The 20,695-nt window shown below is 53.7% G+C and overlaps 1 protein-coding gene across 12 annotated transcripts in view; it reads right to left on the bottom strand.

The window, feature by feature from the left end:
• APBA2 (amyloid beta precursor protein binding family A member 2) overlaps window positions 1–20,695 on the bottom strand; it is a 79,231-nt gene that overhangs the window by 24,358 nt on the left and 34,178 nt on the right. For 9 of the 12 annotated variants that reach the window (XM_071219447.1, XM_053912779.1, XM_053912777.2 and 6 more), the window contains one exon: window positions 10,156–10,212. The exons of 2 other annotated variants lie outside the window; for them this stretch is intronic. The gene's annotated coding sequence lies outside the window, so the exon portion shown is untranslated. Of the gene's footprint in view, window positions 1–10,155; window positions 10,213–10,951; window positions 11,088–20,695 lie in introns of all 12 variants that reach the window. One more of the 12 variants, XM_053912785.2, reaches the window with a different exon arrangement.

Here is a 20,695-nt window from a genome sequence, read left to right as displayed (position 1 = left end):
GGGGCGGGAGGTGAAGGCTCACCACCCACAGTGAAGAGCAGCAGCTGCTCCGTCCAAACCCCGCATTTCTTCTGGGTGGACCTGGCCTTGGCCAGCTGACCACTAGGAGCTCAGGGGCCGCCGCCCCAGTCCAGGCTGTGGGGAAACCGTCGCCCCGCACGTGAGCTCGGACTGAGCCCCTTGGTCCCGTTCGGCGTCGTCCTGGTTCTGTCTCACAGGCTGTCCAGATGACATCCCTTGGTGCCTTTCCCAGGTGACTGAGTCACCTGGATGACGCACAGGCTGGGTGCCAGCTGCCCGGTGGCCCATGGTGTAATCGGCTCTGGCACGCCGGACAAAGGGAAGTTCATTAATCTTCCAAAAACCATGGTCACGCGAGACCCTGCAACCTAACCATGGGGGCGCTTCTTTTTGCAGCGTGGGGTGAAATGGACCACGTGCTGAGCCCACGCCCACCCTCACCAACAGGACCTCGCTCAGCTAATATCAGCTCATCCAGAAGCCAACTGCTCAGTGATTAAAACACTTACAAAGAGGTTATCACGCAAAACGCACCATTATCACTGATTCACAACCAAATAAACAGAGAATGAACTTGGAAGAAATACGTTAAAACTGCAGCAAGGGGTGGCTTTGCATGATGGGACAACTGTATTTACTTCCCTTCTTCCTTTCTTATTTTTTCAAAGGTTCTATTTATTTAAGATTTTATTTATTGATTTTAGAGAGAGGGGAAGGGAGGGGGGAAGAGAGGGAGAGAAACATTGCTCAGTTGCCTCTTGCACACACCCCCAACCGGGACCTGGCCTGCAACCCAGGCGTGTGCCCTGACCGGGATTCGAACCCACGACCTTTTGGTTTGTGGGACGATGATGTCCAACCTGCTGGCCCACACGGGTCAGGGCCCTTCTTGTTCGTTTCTGAGTATACTTCTGTGGACAAATAACACACAAAACAACAAGTGCCCTCTGCCACCACACCTGCCAGGCGACATCTCTGCAAAGGAAGACGTAGGTCCCAGCATCCCCCGAAAGGGGCCTAGGAGGGGTGGTAGCTGGTTTGCTCCTTGTTGGCTTTCCATCAGCCCCGGCAACTCCCCCACACCCTCACCTCCGGGTACGCAAACGGTCTGGCCCTTAGACACAGCTGGAAACACTGTTGGCCTCCAGGGATTTTCAATTTCCCCCCACATCAGCTACACCCGTTCCAGCATTCATGCCGTTACCGACGGCAACACCTGCCCTGTGCGCTCCGGGCTGGCAGACGTTTGCTGTTCTTCCTGGTTACCTCTAAGGGTAAGGTGTCACTTCTCTCCCGGAAGGACTGGCAGTCTTACTGCCGCCGGGGGAGGACACGGGCCGCAGTGGCCAACAGGGACTCCAGCCCACGGTCTGGGCTCCACTCCTGCACGTGAATGAGCTGGCAAAGATCTCAGGTTTGGAGAAAGGCCTCGAACAGGAGGAGGAGAATCCAGGTAAGTGAGTGCAAGAACCCCGAGAAAACCAAGACCAGGAGGAAACAGGAGAAATGGTCAAAACTCACCAAAACAGTAATCAATACCGTCGAACGAGTACAAGAAGATATTGCTCCCCAAACTGAAACTCGAAGTGCTACAACAAAGAAATGGTGAAAAAACTAGAAAAGCTCTTGGAAATTAAAAGTCGGGGACAGAGTAAGAATTTAACGATAGGAATTCAAAGACGAAGTCAGAACTGTCCAGGAAAGCAGAGTGGTTAATTGTGGCAGGGGCGGGGAGGTGGAAGAGGGCACGGGGGGGGGGGGGGGGGGGGGGGTAAATGGCGATCGAAAAAATACTTAAAAAATTAAAACCAAAAATAAGGGGAGAAAACCTGCTAGGAATAGATTCTAAATTTAAATCTTAAATGTATATACATTTAGGTATATGCTCTCAAAACTTACAAAGAATCGAGAGAACTATAAAAAGACATTCATAATCGCAGTGGAATAGAAAGAACTGGCAGAACTATAAAAAGACATTAACAATCACAGTGGAATACTTTAATGCACTTCTTTCAATACACGGTATATAACAGGCAGACAAAAGTCAGGATAGAAATAGAAGATTAAATACCAGAGTCACCAAAATTTTCCTCTTTAATATACGGGGTCCAGCACAAGTAAGGCCTGCCTGAGTGTGGTGGGCAGGCCAGCCGACCACATGGGTGTAATAACTTAGTGTTCATTTGAACGTTTCACCTAAGATGCCCTCTGGCACGCTGGAGTGTAATGCGGTTACGTTACAGAACTACACGTTCCTGATTTTGTAGTAAAAAGGGGGCGTGATTTGTGCTGGACCCTGTGTACAGATCCGGGCACTGCGGGATCACACACAAGTAAGTGTACAAGGAAAATTCTGAAAATCAATCACAGCATGGGAAAGTCTAAAGCCAGTCTAGACCAACTTCAGAATGTGAAAGATCACAGAAAATGTTTCTGGTGGCAGTGTTACTGAGCTGGAAAAACATCACAAAAAACAACTTGAAGGCAGGTAGACATTTGGAAATTGTCCACCCTAAAATAAAGCCAGATATCAAAGACGAACATACCTATAAAAATTAAAAACATTTTGAACTTATTACTACTGAAAGGTTCATAGCTGCCCTATCGACAAACGGCCAAAAGGCGGAAGTCACCTGAGTGTCCACCAGGGACGAGTGGGCGGGGAGCCTGGGGCGCGTCCCCTTGAAGGAGCATCACCAGGCGTGCACGGGAAGAAAACGCCGCCACACGCTGTGACGTGGATGGACCTTGAGGACAGACACTGTGCCAAGTGACAGGAACGAGTCACGAGGACAGAGAGGCTGTGTGAGCCCAGCAATATGGGGTATCAACCCCATGCTCCAGAGACAGGGGCGCGGGGCCTGGCACAAGTAACGCCCCTTCTGATGACAAACTCTTTCATTCCAAAGTCATTGGCGTGGCATCCTGCAACACACCAAAGTCACGCTCAAGCACGCCATCGGACATCTTAGTGAAGTGTTTGAATTAAAACCACACACGATTACACCCACATCATAGATGCTGACCACACACGGGCCGACACCACGTCCGCCCCGCCTGTGCAAGCAGTGCTGGCTGCGGGGGCTGGGGGAGGGAGGGGCTGTTTAACAGGGACAGTGTTTCTCATTTGCCAGGCGAACACGTCCTGGAGGAGGGTTTCCCAGCGCGGTGAATCTCGTCAACACTGTTGAGTGCACACTCGAAAACGGTTACGATGGTAAATGGTATGGTTTTTGTTGTTTTTTACCACAATTGTTATAAAAAGTGTATTTATTACAGCCAAAGCAGGCCTACAAGGAAACATCTAACCTTCCGTTCCTTTATTTGAAGACGAGGAAGGCTGGGAAAATGAACAATCTAGAGAGCCGCTCACTCGCAAGTATTTTGAAAAGAAGAGCAAATTAAACCCCAAGTAAAGCTGGGGGAAGAAAAGAAATGTAAGGGCAGGAAAAAATAAAGCAGAAAAAATGCATCCTGGACAGAAATCAGCACCCTCAAATGTTGATTCTTGGGGGGAGATTAATATTAGAGATCCCCAGTGAGACAGGAAAAGAGGGGCGGGAGGGGAACGACCCTTCCATTTAATTACAGCATCAGGAATGAAAAGGTGCTGTGTCGCTAGTAAAAGACAGTAACGGATATTATGAATTTAACACTAATAATTGTAATTTTTATGAAATGAACAAGTTACTGAAATACAATCTAGCAAAACCGACACTAGAAAAATACAAAAATCCAAGTGGGTCTGTATCTCCTAAAGAAATTAAATCTCTAATTAAAAACCTTCTTCTTGAACAGCTTCATGCCCCAGCAGCTTCCCATTTGAATTCCTCCAAACATTGAAGCAAACAAACAAACAAAAAAACCGATACCAACTTTACCCCAAACCTTCCAGGGAACATGAAGAGAGGCGGCACTCCCCGATTCACTTTAAATGGCCACCGTTTTCTTGGAGCCAAAACCAGACATTGACGTTAAATGAAAATAAAATTACAGGCAAATCAACCTTAAACAGAGTGGCAAATATTAAAAAAGGATTGAATCAAACAAGCTCTACATAAACATTACATCGTATCACAAATCAGGTTTAGCTCAGGTATGCAAGGTGGCTTTAATATTGAAACCTCCATTGTGGGGCAGGAGGCAAGGCGGGAGGCAGGGCTGAAAGCTGCCACAGGCCAGCACCAAAACCGGAATCAGACCTTCGATGCGCAAAGCAGACCAGAAATGAATGGCGCAGGGCCAACTAAATAATCACTGACAGCTGTACGGAGTTACCTCGAAAAATTAAAAATGCATCTGCCTTAAGACCAGGCGATCCCACTTCTGGGAATGTATCTGAAGGAACCCAAAACACCAATTCAAAAGAATACACGCATCCCTGTGTTCATTGTGGCATTATTTACAACAGGCGAGATCTGGGAGCTGCCCAGTGCCCATCGGTGGACGAGTGGATAAGACACCTATGGGACGTTTACACAATGGAGTACTGCTCGGGCATAAAAAAGAAAATTTTCACCCTTTGCGACAGCACGGAGGGACCTGGAGAACACTATGCTGAGTGAAATGAGCCAGTCAGAGAAAGACAAGTACTGTATGATCTCACTCATGCAAATCTAACGAACACACTGAAGTAAGAAGCGAGACAGAGGCAGATCATGGAGAGCAGGCTGACAGCTCTGGGGGGAGGCTGGGGTGGGGTTGCAGCAAAATTGATCAAAAAAGAAAAAAGAAAAGAACTCACGGACACAGATGACAGCGTGGCAACTGGGGGGGGGCGCGGGTGGAGGCAGAAGAGGGTATAAGGGGATAAATGGTGACGGAATAAAATAAATTAAAATCACTAAAATGAAAGAAAGCTGAGTGTGGACGTGTGACTGACGCCATCCATAAAAACCCCATGGTGCGCGGACTGCGGACCTACTACACGCCACATTCAAACAACAGAGCTTGAGAAGCTGACGCAGGAGAACGTTTTCTCGGGCTGTGAGTGCACTTCCTAAACAGGGCCCCTGAACAATTACTCGAAAGGAAAGATTCGTAAGCCAGGCTTCTCCTTATCAAAGATAAAAGCACCAAGAACCCAACACAAAAATGAGCAAAAGGCCAACGAAAATACCCGAAAGGGATACTGAGCATCATCAGCCTCCGGTGAAATGTGAATTAAAACCAGAGACCCCCACCTAGGCGTCCTCCAGAATAAAACTGACATGTCCAACCACACCCCTCACGGGCCAGGACGAGGGGCAAACAGCACTTCTGCACCTTTGGGTGGGAGTGGGGTTTGTCACACCCACTTCGGAAACTGAGCGCTGTGCTCACGGAACTGTCCATGACACGCCCACAGCCTGGGACCGCCCGCTCCCTCATCCCACCCCTGGATACGGGCGCAGGACAGAAACGCCGTGGGGCACGCACCGATGTGTGAGAATGCCCCAGCGGCGAAAGGAGCCACTGCAGGGGATTGCACATGGGAGAAATTCATTTACAAAAAACCCACACGTGGGCACAACCAGTATTTGGTGACCGGATTCCAGTGGCCACTGGGGACAGGAGCCCGGGACAGCGAAGGCCTGGATTCTGCTGACACTTTCCTTCAGCGTTGGGTTGGCGGTGACTGGGGTGTGTTCCCTTTGACACGATCATGGAGATAAAGGCTGGGGACTTTTGTGCTTTTCCGTGTGGGTTGTACTTTAAGGAGAGAGCTCGCCTGTGACTTGGTGCAGCCTATATGGTGGACTGGTACACGGCACAATTCACAACCAGGCATCTCAAAGATGAGCCCCAAGGCCCCTCCCTCTGTCCATCACTCTGTTAGCAGGTGCGGCCAGTCCTGGCGAGGGGTGGCTGGTCCCTCACGGGAGGGAACCCCACTGGGAGGAGGCTGCAGCAGGCCCCCACCGTGGGCAGGGCCTCTTCTGTCAGTGTCTGCCTTCAGATGCTGTTTGGAGCCAGGGCCCCGCCTGCTGCCAAGGCACCATGAACACTGCCCTGCCTCCTTCTCTCGCTTACTCGTTAAGAGAGGGGGCGAGGGACACAGAGAGACATCAATGTGCTATCCCCTTATGGACACACTCATTGGCTGATTCCTGTAGGTGCCCTGGCCAAGGATCGAACATGCAACCTTGGCGCATGGGGTTGGCACTCTCAGTGAGCTGCCCAGCCAGGGAGCACTGCTGTAATTTCTATGAGGCGGGCTTTCTGGTTCCCCTGGGGTCAAGGCCACTTGGGGAGGATTGCCGGGCTGGGGTCACTTTTGACAGCCCAGTTTCCGGAAACAGGGGTCAGCCAGCTTCTCCTACACACACACACCCCTCACTCTCGAGTGCACACCACACACAAACCCAGACTCTCAGTCACACACACACTTTCTGTCCTGCTCAAACCACCAGAGGGCAGCTGCCACACTGCCCCCAGGGTCAGGCAGCAAGGGGACCCAGGCCCGTCCGAGGAAGAACTGTGGCAGAGTCCACAGGTAAGGGCTGTCTCTGCACCTGGCACTGAGCTTCCCATCCCTGGGCAAAGCAAAAGGCTGCCGGTTCGATTCCCACTCAGGGCACATGCCTGGGCTGCAGGCCAGGTTCCCGGTAGGGGACGTGCAAGAGGCAGCCACACACTGATGCTTCTCTCTCACATGGATGTTCCTCTCCCTTTCTCCCTCCCTTCCTCTGTCTCTAGAGATAAATATTTTTTTTAAAAAAATGACCATTTGAACTTTGACAAGTGTCCCATCCAGGTGCAGGAAGGACGTTCCGCTGTGCCGCCATCGTCATCAGCCAAACCCAGCATCTGCTTCTCACCTGCACAACTGAACTCTGTCCCCATGGAACGCAGCTCCCCGGCCCCTCCCACTGTCCTTCGTTGGACAAAAACACAGGCATCAGGTCACAAAGCCACTTTCCTGGCAAAGCAGGGCCGGGCCTCGGGGCTGTTTGGGTGTCCTCCCCTGAAAATGTGTCCAGTGACTGAAAAACATTAAGTGACTGCCCATCCAAGAAAGGAATGGGCCTGTCATGGCCACGGATGGCATTGAAAGGACCCTCTGCTGTGCACTCGGCCAAGCGGAGACCCCAGCAGCATCGCCCTGGGAGACTTAGGGTTGCCATGCATGTTGCTTAGCAACCAGCCCACGTACAAGAATCGTTCCGACTTCAAGCAGCATCTCCTTGGGTATCCGCGAGCATGTGTGGTGAAAATTAGTGTGGGCCCTGGGCAGGTAGGTCAGTGGTTAGAGTGTTGTCCCAATACACCAAGGTTGTGGGTTCGATCCCCGGTCGGGGCACGTGCAGGAATCAACCAATGAGCGCATCGGTAAGTGGAACAACAAACAGATGCCTCTCTCTAAAACTCAGTAAGTAAGAAAAAAGGTTAAATCAGTTTGGAAGATGAGGAGTTAAAACATTACTAGGTTACTTCCCTGCAGGACTTCTGGAGGCCTCTCCTAGGGTGCTCTGGTCTCTTGGACAGACAGCGCGTCCCGGCCTGAGCCGCACGTGGGTTTCCGTGGCCACGGGCTCCTCCTGGGACCCCACAGGACGAGGCGTGAGAATGCCAGCTCAGACACTCATGCCGTTATTCGGAACGGGAGAGAATTAATTATATCTGAGTATCATTAGTAAAACATCACATCCAGGAACAGCTAACCTCCTTGCATTTAATCACACTGAGGTGCTGGGCTCAGCCTAGTAGCAGCTGTTAGGGCTATTTTCTTAACACACTTTTCATTTTCTAAAAAAACAAAAGGTGGTGAGTTTTCTCTCTCCAAACATGCAACTAAGAAAAGAAAAATTGGGCATCAGAGCAGGGACTTTCCAGCCACTGAAAGCACACACACCAAGCCCAGACGCAAATCCCAACGGCCAACTTCATGTCCTGTCTCTTCCTCCTCCAGGGAAGGGAACTAATCATTTGAGGGAGCTTCGGTGGGCTGTGCACACCCCACTCACAATGTGGCTCATTCTCACAACCCCCTCCCCAAAACCACGAGCCCCACTTTACAGATGCGAGAAACGGCCTTCTGGAAGTGCTGGCAACCAGAGCTCCATGGCGACCACAGACGTCCTGTCCTGGGCACCTGCACTCGAGCCACCGGACCGGAGGCCATGCAGCTGGGCTCACGGGCAGGTGCGCGGCCAACAAGACCAGCGGTCAGGAAGGGAGGCGCAGGCCAGGCTGCAGCATGGCTTAAATGTCCTGTGAAGGCCCCCAAAGAGGGCGGCCCATGAGTGTCTCTCGAGAGGGAGTGGAGTCCTTGGACGAGGAATGGACCCCACAGCCCTGAGGAGGGCCGCGTGCACGCCGCTGTGGGTCACGCACAGATCCACCCTGGAAGGGACGCCGGGCACACACGCTCTGGGTCTCAGCACTCCCCTGTCACCAAAGGCCCCGTCTGCAGTGCCAAGTGAACAGACCCAGGTCTCCCCTCTCCTCCCAGAGCAAGTGACGCTGAAAAACACCCGTCAGCCCCAACTGGCGTGGCTCAGTGGGTTCAGCATCGTCCTACAAAAGCAAAAGGCAGCCGGTTTGATTCCCGGTCCGGGCACGTGCTGGGTTGTGGGTTCAGTCCCCATTCGGGGTGCGGAGAAGAGGCAACCGATGGATATTTCTCTCTCACACGTTGACGTTTCTCTCCCTCTCGCACCCTTTATCTTAAGAAAATAAGTAAATAAGTTTTAAAGAAAGAAAAACACCCGTCTTATTGCTACTTTTCTCTCACAGACGACATGTGCTTTTCTGCGGGGAGGCTGGAGAGTCATGAGGATGGTCCTCACTGCAGGGATGTGCCGGCACCAGGCAGACGGGCCAGCGCTATCCGGAAGACAGTGCGGCACGCCTTGTCTACCGCGACCGATTCTGGTGCATTAACAGTGTTGCGGGACACGTGGAAACTCCACCGGCTCTTTCTTGGGCCCAAAAAGGGAAAAACACCTCGTACCTCAGAGGTGCCCATGGCACTATGCTATGCCTGTGTCAGAATGAGGGATGGCCCCGGTTCCCTTGAGAACAATGTCGAGAAGCCAGCTTCACAGTGAGAGGTTCCTAGGGGTGGCGGTGTGAGCCGGGGCTCCCTGGGGATCAGAACCATACTGTCCTCGGTGAGACCACTTCCCGTGAGGGATGACAGCTCCCTCACCAGCCAGCCTTCCTGCCACCCACGAGTGAAACCCCTCCCTTCCCAGGATCCCCCAGAATGCGTGAGCATTTCCACCGCCGAGGGAGGTTGATGCATTTGAGGCCGAAAGATATTTACAACTCGAAATAGAAAATCAGACGGGATGGAAAGGCCTTCCAGAGAGCAAGAAAATAAATTCACAGACTTTAAAAACTGACAACCGAAAAGCGCTCCTTTATTCTTTTGCCCGAATGCATCATAAATCACCAATTCCTGTGAATCCTGCCCTTACATGGGGCTGGCTGTTCGACATGTCTCCAGCACCTTATGTGTGTGCCCCAACCCTGGAGCCACCCAGAACCCATCCAGGACATCTGTGACAAGGCCGCTGCCCAGTTGTGATGGCAGGGGATCCCTACCCAGGCACAGCACAGCGAGTAGGGCGGCCACCTGGACGCGGCAGAGAAGCGGAACCAGCCAGTGAAACAGAGGAAGGCGTCATGGCCCACTGCTGCCCCATCCGACCCACTGCTGCTGCTTCCTCCCCTGAATGCAGAAGACCCCACAGGACCCCTCAGAAGCTCCGGCCTGCTCCAGGCACCCGGCCCAGCCACCTCGCCTCTCCTTCAAACGCCCGCAATCCGTACTGACCTACAACCAAGCCGCCGGGGCGTGTCTGGCCCAAGCAGGGAAGCGCCCACTCATCTGCAGTCCCAAACCCTGACTGCAGTCCCGAGACTGACTTGCAGAAGCAGTAGGGTAAGGAGGAGGGGCGGGGGGCATTGCTGCCATCCTGGGGTGGCAGGGCGCCCAGCAGCGGGCCCAGGACTCGCAGGGTCCCCGGCTGTGGATCCAACCCCGGCCTCAGACACCCGGTGGTCAGACAGGCGATGAAGTATACACACACACAGCTTCCCAGGAAATAACTACGGGGACCACTCCACCCACCTGAAGGGCAGCATCCCTCCAAGAAAAGAAAAATCCCATTCCTCACGCCGCCATGCGAGGCTTGTATTTCTTACCGAAGACACCGCGTGGTTTGGGACTGTAGGGGAAGGCCTCCTGGGGATGAAATCTTTCTGGAATGAAACAGAACAAAAAGAGAAAATCACTGGTGTTCTAGAAGGGACCCAGGTACTCGGAGACCTCCTTCAAGAGTGGAAATGCGAGTGAGTGCGCCGCTCTGCAGAAGTGAACCGAGGATAATTCCTGCAGGATGGCCAGGCATCACCCGAAAACAAATCATTAAATTGTTGCTTTAGCCACTTGCTGTGTGATTATTGCCTGGGGACACCGCCTTGGGCCAATAAAGGGATGGCTCACATTTCTAGCTGGAGGGAGAAGCTTCTCTGCATTTCAATGAAGTGCCTCCAAGTCCTCATGAATATTCATTTCTCCACGACAAAGCCTGACCCCACTGGTGGGCAGAACCAGTATCTGAGGACATTTTCAGAGGGAGGAGGGTGTGCCCCTGGGAGCTGGAGGGGGTGGAAGACAGGGAGAAGGGAAGGGCAGGGCCCTTTTCCTGCCCCATCCAGGTTCACAGTCCACCCTGCCTCTTGAACAAGGCAGTTTCACAAACAGAACAGAAGAGGGGCCACGGAGCCCCACACTTCTCTCTAACAGAGAGCACATGGCAAATGCCCTCTGGAGGGACAAGCCAGTGGACTGGAGGGTTCAAGGTCAGGCCCCCGGCTGGAGCAGGGGTTCACGGGGTTCAACAGTAGATGAGCAGGAAGCCTGGGGCAGTGCAAGAAGGGGGACTCCGGCCGGGGTGGCTCAGTGGATTGAGTGCTGGCCTCCGAGCCAAAGGCTCACCGGTTCGATTCCCAGTCAGGGCACATGCCTGGGTTGCGGGCCAGGTCCCTGGTGCTGGGAGGACTAAAGGGCACATCTGTGAAGCAGCATCTGTCACAGGACGCGTGGCTTGGACGCCGTCCACCCTGGTGGTGCTCTGAAGTCAGAGAATAAGTAAAATTTTACACGCATCCACAAATCCTTGGACACTGCCTTCAAAAGGTGGAGGTGAACGCCCCTGTCCTGGGTTGTGGGCTGGACGCAGTAACTTGCTTCTAGGAGATAGAGTAAGGCAGAAGAGATGAGGCAGGACTGGGGAGAGTGTGCCGCAGGAGCCACTGCGGCCGCACTGTGCGGAAGCCCGATCAGCACCATGGAGAGCGCACTAGGTGCAGGCCCAATGAGACCCACCTCCACGTGGCCCCTCCAGCCCTGCACCTCGCCCCCAGCTGATGACCGCCCTGGCCTGCATCTCTGCTAGGGCCAGGACATCCCGCAGAGCTGCCCTGGACCCCTCACCCAACGGATCTACGCACAAGATCATCAATGTAGATTGTGTTTCACCACTGAGTCACACAGGAAGAGAACTGGGACTGTAACCACCTCTACCTCAAGCAGGTTGTAGGTATGTATTATTCTTTTTACCTCCTGGTATATGGCGAATATTTTAAGATAAAAATTTAATCCAAAAGGCGTGGCTCAGGTCAACACTCTGGTTGGCCGTCCTGAAAGGTGGACAGTGAGGCGGGGGCACACGTAACAGGCCTGCACGTCACCCGTGTGGGAGATCAGGGGGTGGCTTCGCCCCTCAGGGGCACATGAACTCCAGAAAGTCCTGTCGAAGGGGTGTAGAGTCACGGGAGGAGGGGCGGAAGGATAGGCTCTAGTTACACACTGAACTAGGGAGACTTTTCAGGCTAAGACAGTGTGGGCCTGAGTCTGAGAGGCAGGCCAGCCCCACCTCTGGTGGGCCTGGCAGGTGGGTGTGTGGCCGGGTGGGGTGCAGCAGCGTCCAGGGTGACCTACCTCTCAACTGCTCTTCCCGCCCTGAGGCCACCAGACAAGGGCGGGGCTGCTGGGGAGCCAGGACCTGGTCCACATCATGTCTGTGTGTCTGTCTGTCTCTCTCCTTCATGTTCCAGAAACAGCAAGAGCACCTTCCAATTTTTAGAGGTGGCTGTGCTGGTGTGAGTCAGCTCACCCAGTCAGAACCAGTGCAGTCCGGCAGAGCCGGCCCCTGTCAGTTAAGATGACTTATTTTCAATCCCCTTTAAGAGCCAAAACCCAAAATATCACCACATGGGCGGTTTTCCTCAGTTTACTCATTCAGAAAGGACTATGTCCCAAATCCACTCAAACTGAAACAATCGCTTTTCTTGCCACGTAGTGACAGCTGAAGCAACAATAATGCCTAAATATTCCAAGCTTGCTTTCCTTTTTTTTTTTTTTTTAATATCCTCACCCAGGGACATGCTCATAGATTTGAGAGAGAGGCAGAGAGAGATAGAGAGAGAACGAGAGAGAGGGACATTGATGTGAAAGAGAAACATGTATCAGTTGCCTCCGGCATATGCCCTGACCTGGGATCAAATCTGCAACCTAAGCATGTGCCCTGACTTGGAATCGAACCCCCAACCTTTTGGTGTATGGGGCAAAATGCCAAGTAACTGAGCCACCCAGCCAGGGCTTGCTTTCCTTTAAAAAAAAAAAAAAAAGTCGTCTGAGGTGACAGAGGACTGTAAGCCACCCTTTGAGCGTTCTCCTTTTGACCTTGACTTTCTGGGAAAAGTACTGCTGAGACCATGGCTCTCCGCTGGAGGGAGAGGGTGGCAGCGAATGTGAGCGGGGAGGGAACAGTGGGACAGTGTCAGGTGGCGCAGGGGCGGCAGATGCCTGTGCCTGGCAACGCTCAGCTGCCGCCCTGCAGGGTGGGACGCAGACCGGGCCGGCCGTGCTCAGCCACTCACAACCAGGATACCCGAGGGCCTCCCTCTGCCTCCTCCTCTTCTCCCAGTCAGTCGAGCCTGGGCTCAGACACAATCCCAGAGTCACGATGTCCCTCAGGCCCCTGCCATGGCCACCACAACCCCAGGGCCCCTCCCACTCCCCAGACCCAGTGAGACAGGGCTTCTGAGCCCAGGCCCCAACCCGAGCCCCACCTCTGCCTGCGCACTGTGACCAGAGTGTCCCTGCCCTGCGCTGGGCGCCCCTGGCCTCCTCGGTCCCTCCTTGGATTTCAGGACAACAGTTGGCACCTTAGGGCGAAAACCACGGCACAGAGGCCACGCTGGGAGGCCAGCTGGGGGACACTGGCTCATGAGTCAGGAGCTGGGACCTGTGCCTCATGTCTTCCCTGTGCGAGGGGGCAGTAAGAGTCCCCTAGTAACCTACGTCACAGGGCTGCTCTGGGGCCCGATGCAGCACTGGCAGGTTCTGAATGGCAGATGCAGGCCGGCTCTGGTTACCAAGCCCAGAAGCCAGTGCTGGCTCTCCACCACGCCCCCGCACTGATCCCTAGGGATGCCCGCCCACACTTGTCTCCCGCCCATGTTCACCCCTCAGAGGGAGCACCCCAGGCCCAGGCCCATCACGGGCACCCAGGAAGGGACCTACTCCCCGAGCCCACACCCGCACACAGCCACCCGTGCAACCCTGACGCAGCAGCCAGGTTCTGGCCCGCGGAGAGCCTGCATGCTTCCCCCAGATGCTGCCCCTCTGAGAGCAGGCTCAGCAGCCCAGCGGGAGGTGGGTGCCTGAGGCATGCAGGGACTTCTGCACAACACTCAGACCCTGGCCCGGGGTGGGGCCCCTGCGCCCTGGGCCCACACCCCCCAGTCATGGGGCTCCCAGCAGGATGCAGGATTCTGTCTTGGGGGTCCTGGAGGGGGGTCCCCCACCTGGTGGGTGAAGGAGCTCAGCTGCCCAGAGCTGGCCACAAGCCGGGCCCCACCAGCCCACCCCGGGGTGACATGATGGCTTCTCCATGTGCTGGTGGGGGAGAAGGTCACTGAGGGGACACCCTTCCTGGAGCCTGCCCGTTCCTGCACCACCTCAGACCCTGGGGTGTCTGCATCCCACACCAACTGCTGTGGAAAAAGGCCCAAGTCAAGTTTGGCTGTTTCCACGAGGCGAGAAGAGACTCCGGAAGAGAACGTACTGGGAAAAGCTAAAAAAACCCCAAACTGCTGAGTGAGGTCCCGAGACGGATATCAGAACAGGACCCTCACAGGAGCACCGGCGGTGGGGGGGGGCTCCGCGAGTCTGGACGGAGCGGCGCAGATTGCTGGAGTGGACGACAGAAACGGAGGGTATTTCTGAATGAGAAGGTAGCCGTCTGGGATGGAGGAGCTTTAAGTACCTTCCAGTCCAATTAATCAGGGCGGTTTTCCAGAAGCAAGGTTTTCTTTGTAACTACAGACAAGCATTCTAAAATTAATTGAAAAAGATGGAAGCCCTAGGATATCCGAATATTTTTTGGAAAAGAATAATAAGGTGGGAGAGAGCACTCTGCCTGATATTAAGGCATAATCGCTATAGACTCAAAGTAGTTAACAGCCTTGGGGGCCCTGGCTGGGTAGCACAGTGGGTCGGAGAATCATCCCGTACACCAAAAGGTCGCAGGTTCTATTCCTAGTCAGGGCACGTACAGAAAGCAACCGATTGATGTTTCTCTTTCACATGGATAGTCCTCTCTCTCTCCCCCCACCCCTTCCCCTCCTCTGCTCAAAAAAAAAAAAAAAATCAACAAACATATCCTCGAGTGAGAACTTTTTTGTTTTATAAAAAGAGTGTGGAATTGGCAGAGGAATAAACACATAGATCCATGGAACACAATAGAGAATGCAGGGAAATCGATGCACTCAAATATACCCAACTGATTTTTGACAAAGGATCAAAAGCAATTCAGTGGATGGGAGGTAGAGCCTTTTCAATAAATGGTGCTGAGCATTTGAACATCTACAGGGAAAAAAAAATAGTAATAATTAACTCTGACCTAAACCTCACAACTTACATAAAATTTAACTCAAAATGTTTCATGGGCTTAAATATAAAACCTAAAACTTTTAGAAAAAACCCATCACAGAACTTTGAAATATGGGTTTTGGCAAAGAGTTCTTACACTTGACAACAAAAGCGTATTCACAAAAAGTTGATAAATTGCACCTCATGGAAATTAAAAGCTTCTGCCTGACACGGGTTATGTTCACAGAAAGAAAAGACAAATTCCAGGCTGGGAGAAATTATATACCCAACAAAAGGACATGTAACTAGAATACACGAGAACCCTCAGAATTAACAGGAAAAGTTTAATTAGAAAATGAACAAAAGGCACAAAAGGTATTTACTTAAGATGATATGCAGATGGCAAATAATCCTACAGGAAGATATCTGAAGATATCATCAGTCATTAGGAAAATGCAAGGGAGCCTGGGCCGGTGTAGCTCAGTGGATTGAGTGCTGGCCTATGAATCAAAGGGTCACCAGTTCGATTCCCAGTCAGGGCACATGCCTGGGTTGCGGGCCAGGTCCCCAGTAGGGAGCATGGGAGGAAACCACACACTGATGTTTCTCTCCCTCTCTTTCTCCATCCCTTCCCCTCTCTCTAAAAATAAAGAAAATAAAGCTCTGCAGATGGCTTTCACAGGCTCCCACACCATCTCAGCTCCTTTAACTTCCACCTGCAGTACCACAGGAGCACAGTCCCGGGGAAAGGCAGTAGGTTTGGTGCAGAGAGGACACGGGCCAAGACTCACAGTGCTCCCTCCCAGCCTGGGGACAGCCCACATAGTGGGCGGCCGTGGCCCCTGCCCCACACCACAGCTCTGCCCCTGGGGCGCCACGTGGAAGCTGCTCCTGGCTCTATGAGGGTTGGCATGCCTCCCAAGGCCCCTGGGTGGCTCCTTGGTGAATATCCTTGCTCATTCAAATCGCTCACCTGCTCCTACAGACGGAATCGCCTATTTTATGTTTTATTCATTGTCATCTACAGCTAAATCAGTGACTATGCAACCAGCTTCTTAGACCCTCTCAATCACCCAGAAGAGCTCGTCCCAGAAAAGGAGCGTTTCCCTAAATAGAGTGGGTGGGCAGCTGCAATGCCGTTTTTCTTCAGCGGACGCTCCTCCTGGGCCAACTTTAAATAAGCCACACTGGCACCATCATTCAAATTGATTGTGAGCCTAAAAGAGTCACAGGATGGGAATCAGAGGTCAGGGCCCCAGCCTCAGCTCCTCGGCAGGTTCACCGTGTGACCTGAGCTCGACCGGGGCTCTCTCCAGCCCAGGTACGTGTCAACCTGTAACAGGGAGGGGAGCCACGGCTCACATGCCACCAGGGACCCACAGGCAGATGATGAGGTCCATTTACCAGGCAGCGACCAGAACTTTCAAAATGAAGTCATACCCTCTACAGAATGCATCAGCTCTCATGAGTATAAAAAATGGCGTCCTGAAACTTCTGTGCAGGATCTACAATGTACCTACGTCCTAAGTAGTCAAGCGAAATGTATTTTTTTACCACCTTTTAAAGTCAAAATGTCCGACAAAGACCTGGGACGCTAGGCTGTAGTCAATGCAACACATCTGCACAGGTAAGCCAGGCCAAGACCACCCGGGAAGCTGTGCCCACCGAGCAGATGGGGTGCAGGGCAGGGTGGCTGGGGCTCTGGCCGGCTCCCTCTGGGGGACCACACAGTGTCCACATGCACACCAGCTTGGGGCCAGGGTGAGGGACTGCTCCTGCGTGGAAACCCGCAAGCCGCTCAGTCTTGGATAGGTTTGGGGGTTGTGACAACACTAGAGCAGATGGAGCAAGAAGCGACCTGGCTTTGTCCCAGTGTGGCCAGGACCAGACAGCCCTTGAGGGTAGCCAGCTACTGCGCTGGCCTGGCTGTTCGAGAGTGGCCCCGCACCTCGCATGTGGGTGGGATCCCGGGGCTGAAAGACGCCAGCGGAGACCCCGAGCTTCCAGGTGTTGCCACTAGGGGGCGCAGGCCGAAGTCAATGAGCAGGTCAGAGTTAAGGGGGATGGCGCCCCAGAGGGCAGACTTGACTAGCAGTCCACCGGGTGGCCAGCGGAGGCTGCCTGGAGGAGGAGAACATTTGAGCAGGCGCATGAAGGGGGTGGGACTTTCCAGGAAGAGTTCTAGGAAATGAAATCAGAGAGGAGGAACTTCCAGCTTTTACTGTGAGTGAGACAGGGCGTTGGGGGTTTGGGACTGAGGCGTGACTTAAGTTTTAAAGCTGCTGCGTGGAGACAGGTCTGGGTGGGAAGGAGTGGGGTCGGGGTAAGAGCAGGATGCCCGGGGGCTATGCAACACCCAGCGGGGAGAGGGCAGACGGTGCAGGTGGCCCACTCAGAGCCCAGTCCAGGCATCTGAGGGATGCGGCTGGCATTTAATGAGACGGGAAACCAGTGCTGGGAGGGGCCCTGGGGGACGGCTTGGCACCGGATGCACTGGGAAGTCCATCAGACCTCCGGGAGGCAGGCATCCCGTGGGCAGTTCCACACACACGTCTGGCGCTCGGGAAAAACGTCTGCGCTGAGATATACATTCGGAATGCTCACCATATGGATAGATGGCTCTCATGAGGCCAGACTGCAGGAGATCAACAAGGGCGAGAGTGTGGCTCACTCAGAGAAGAGGTCCCCGAGCTGATCCTGGGGACACGCCAGCAATCACAGGTCCCTGAGGGGCGCGAGTGACGTGGAGGGGAAATCCTAGGCAAGGGCAGAAGCATTTCCTGGGGAAGCCAGACTGGCCGAGACCTGACCTCTAGCTTGGACACCCTGGAGGTGCTCAGTGACCTTGCTGCGGAGGGTGTCTGAGGAGGGGCCAAAGTCTCACTGAAGCGGGTTTCAGAGAGAACAGGAAGGGAGGAGCTGGAGGAACCTGCAGTGACGTCTCTTTGCAGAACTTGTACAGCAAACACGAAAAAAAAAAAAAAACAGCAGCGGAGGAGGAATGGGGAGCAAAAACCATTCCCCTCTTTTCTCAGCTGGAGAGAAACGTGCCGTCTGACTGTGCAGAAACGGGCCCAACCAGAGCGGGAAGTGCTGCTGGACGCAGAGTGAGGCTCCAGGGGTGGCATCTGTTGCCGAACAAAGGCGGGGGTGGCTGTGAGCAGGGGGTGTTATTTCCAGGCTCCGGAGGAGCGTGGAGGATGTGGGCACAGATGCTGGAGGGCAGGGTGTGAAGGGGGCGGGGCCAGAGCCAACCGCAGGAGACCTGGCCTTACAGAGACCCTGGAGTCCGCAAAGCCCCAGGGAGGCAGGGACTCGAGCGACAAGGGCGCGAAGTGACCACGAGAACAGTTTGGTCTTCCCATCCCTGATAGACCTCAGTGTTCACATGGACTTGGGCTCTGCAGATGGCACCTTAGAGCCCATTTTGGTTAGCTCCTTGAAGTTGGGGGGAAAAAGTCAGCCCTGACTGTTGGTCACTATCCTGAAAACCTAAGGGTCGCCAGTTCGATTCCCAGTCAGGGCACATGCCTGGGTTGCAAACCAAGTCCCCGGTAGGGGGCATGAGAGGCAACCACACATTGATGTTTCTATCCCTCTCTTTCTCCCTCCCTTACCTTCTCTCTAAAAATAAATAAAACCTTTAAGAAAAAAAATTCTATCATTGCTGTAAGTTCTCGCGTTCTCTATCCAAACAACAGAAATAGTTACACTTGCTTTCCTCAGGGTTGCTGAGAAGATAAACACAGGGAAAAGTTCTCAGTTAATGGAAACTCAAGTTGCAGGAACACAGTAAAATAGGGCTTTTATAGAGCTTGACATCATGCAAAAACATATCATTTAGGCGTATAGAGTAAAGCTTCTAGAACCTGCCGTAAAGTAATAAACAGTAACTTTATTTTAGTGCGTTTTACGGAGCTGAGCGGGAAGGCACGTTCATAGCGGTGTGAACTGCACCTCTTATTTCCTAAACTGGGCATTAAGGCGTATTGTTTGTACACCTAAAAACACTCCTTCAACCTTCCAAGTCTTTTGTTTGTCCTGCCCTAAAAAGCGCTTGTCCAACTTCTCCTTCCCAGTCCAGGACACGCAGACGTGGCTCCTGTGAGCTGGGTGTGTGTGATGGAGCTGCGTATTCAAGACGCAAGGGGAGGCCCGCAGGCATCCACGGACTAGCACACGCGCCCTGTGCCCTGGCTCCGCCCACCGACAGGGCCCTGAAGCAGCGGCACCTCGGCAGCAACAAGCGTGCTGCACACACAGACCCTGGTTTCTCAGCGCCACGCTCCATCAGAGGGATCCTTGGAGAAACAGCCGACTCCAGGGCTGGGGTGGAGAAAGGCAACATGGGCCTGGACCTCCTTGCTGAGACCTGAAGTTAGAAAACGCCCACAAGATGCAGAGAGAGAGGGATGGAGGAGAGACAGAGGTGGTGGATGGACAGAGCTCCCAAGGGGACAACAGAGCAACACAACAAAGAATATAGGCATGCATTATAACCCAGATATAAAACGAATACCTGCGAATCCATACTGATGTACGCAAACACTAGAGTAAGTAAACAGGAAAGAAAACACAAGCCTCTGAGCAAAAAAAAAAAAAAAACCCAGAAGATTTACGTTAATATTCTCCTATGGAGGAGGCGGAGCTTAAAAGTGGGCAGAGCTGCTGCCTGGTGACTTCCTTTCGAAGAGGCGTGTGGAAAGGGGGTGGGATGACCTGACAGCCAGGAGCCTGGCAGAGGCTCCATCTGCCAGGGTATCAAGGTCACCTTCAACGGCGAGTCGTCATGGTCCAAGGAGATGCTACGTTGAGAAGGGCATTTCACCTCTGCGGTCTTCCTCCCCCTCGCCCTAAGCTGAGAGATACTATGGACACCAGACCAGGACGCCTCAAACCTGTCCAGGTCACCGAAAGCAGGGAAATCCAAAACTGCCCCAGACCACGGGGGGGACATCAGGTAACAACTGAGGACATCAGAGTAAGCCATGGAGTCTAGTTAGTAGCAACGTGCTGGCGCTGACTCCTCTGCTGTGTCGAGCGTACTACGTTAGTGCAAACACGCCACGTCCCACACCTGCCGGGCTACCAGGCTTCAGACCCTGGACAGCTCCACGGGGCCTCTGCCCAGCCTGGGGCGGGGCCTGGCATCCCTGAGTGTCCAGAGCAGCACCTCAGGGACGCTGCTGTTTAATGTGTTAGGGAAATGCCACAAACAAGCACTTCTGAGTGTCACTGTGGGTCATGGCCCCGGCCCAGGAAGACGCAAGCAGCAGCCCACAGGTCCTTCCCGCAGAGCGTGCTGAGGGTCTCCCCTCTGCCAGGGCTGCCCCAGCTCAGCTGCTCTGCAGGATAGCAGGAGGGAGGGGACAGCGGGGAATGCCCACCCAGGACTGACAGCTGGGAGGCTTCAAAGCCCCTCGGGACACTCGCTCTGGGCTAGCAGGCCCCAGGGCACACTGGTCAAGACCCCGTGGCCACCCAGTACCCATGTCCTGTGCATGAGCAGGAAGGAGGCCCTCGGCGCTCCTCCAGGATGTCCCCAGGGAAGGCAGCCCTCAGAGTTGAAAGCCCACTGCAATGGGTCAGCCCCCCAGCATGCCCACAAATTCTGGGCACACAGCCTGCACTCATGCAGGGCCACAGAAGCCAGCACCCTCTGCTCTGTGGACTGCGCAGGACCCCCAGGCACATTGGGAGCTGCAGGGTGCAGAAAAGTTCCCGGAGAATCTGCCACCCCACCTGCCAGCGCAACCTCTGAAGCCCACCAGCGTGACCCCTCCCCCATTACTCCCACCTCCC

This window comes from Desmodus rotundus, chromosome 10 (genome assembly GCF_022682495.2).
Source record: "Desmodus rotundus isolate HL8 chromosome 10, HLdesRot8A.1, whole genome shotgun sequence".
NCBI classification, from domain to species: Eukaryota; Metazoa; Chordata; class Mammalia; order Chiroptera; family Phyllostomidae; genus Desmodus; species Desmodus rotundus.
Note: the sequence above shows the minus strand (reverse complement) of the source record. Positions and strands in the feature narration are given on the sequence as shown.